At 41.2% G+C, this 1,077-nt stretch overlaps 1 non-coding gene across 1 annotated transcript; it reads left to right on the top strand.

Annotated features, from left to right (window-relative positions):
• Window positions 1-498: 498 nt before the first annotated feature.
• Window positions 499-604, top strand: LOC120268686. The gene has a single exon (XR_005538986.1). It is a non-coding gene; the product is annotated as a small nucleolar RNA R71 (small nucleolar RNA).
• Window positions 605-1,077: the final 473 nt, after the last annotated feature.

Below are 1,077 nucleotides of genomic sequence, written 5' to 3'. Positions count from 1 at the left end.
GAGACCTGGTGGTGCTATGGCCTTCTACTTTCCTTTGTTGTTACTCCACAAAAAGTTGGGGTAGTTCTTCCAACCCGGATTGTAAGTATTGCTATGTGGGTATCCTTGGTTCCTCATGGCATTACCCACAAAATTGACTTGCTAAACTGAGGAGGCATCTCCAATGGAAATAGGGCAATCGGTTGGAGCATGTCCTCCCCACAACCTGTGCAAGTAGTAACAGCTGCAAATCTATTAGAAGTTAGAAGGTCTAACTTCTTGCTCAATGATTCCACTTTGGCCTCCAAAGAAGTGACTTCATCTATTTCGTGAAGTCCAGAGACTTTCTTCCTTTTTCCTTGTATTCTAATGGTAGCTGTTCATGGCCATTTCTTCTACCAATTGACAAGCATCATCAAAAGTTTTGTTCCCCATTGTACCTCCTACAGTGGCATCTAAAAGCTGTCTTGTACTTGGATTCAACCATTGGAAAAAGTTTAAATGATCATCCAATCAGGAAATCTGTGTTTTGGCACTTCCGCAAGAGGTCCTTGAAACACTCCCATGTCTCAAACAATGACTCGAGCTCCATCTGTATAAATAAAGAAATCTTATTACGAAGCCTCGCTGACTTCCTCGGAATAAATTATCTCGCAAGAAAGGCCTCAGACCATTTCATTCCAGGTCATGATGGAAACCTTTGGCAATGAATGAAGCCACTGCTTGGCTTTTCCTTTGAGATAGAATTAGAAGGCCCTCAATCTAATAGCATCATCCGATACTCCATTAATCACAAACTTCCAAAAAGTTCTCAATATGATTGTTTGGATCCTCATCGGCCAAACCATTGAACTGTGTTGATTATTGAATCATCTGTATGAATGACGGTTTTAGCTCAAAGTTCTGAGCTATGATCAGGGGTCGCACAATACTTGATTTGTGTGTCCAAAACTAAAGGTCTGGCAAAATTGAAAAGTGTTCTCTGTTGCTCATTATGTTCTGCCATATCATCCGACCCTTGACCTTCCACTTATGCTTAGATTGACTGTTCTTGTACAGGTTCTTTCTCCTTCTTCTAAGTGTTCACTCAAGCTCAGG

The sequence above is a fragment of the Dioscorea cayenensis genome, chromosome 1 (assembly GCF_009730915.1).
Source record: "Dioscorea cayenensis subsp. rotundata cultivar TDr96_F1 chromosome 1, TDr96_F1_v2_PseudoChromosome.rev07_lg8_w22 25.fasta, whole genome shotgun sequence".
Classification (NCBI taxonomy): Eukaryota; Viridiplantae; Streptophyta; class Magnoliopsida; order Dioscoreales; family Dioscoreaceae; genus Dioscorea; species Dioscorea cayenensis.
The sequence above is the reverse complement of the archived record's forward strand: the minus strand, read 5'-3'. Positions and strand labels throughout refer to the sequence as shown.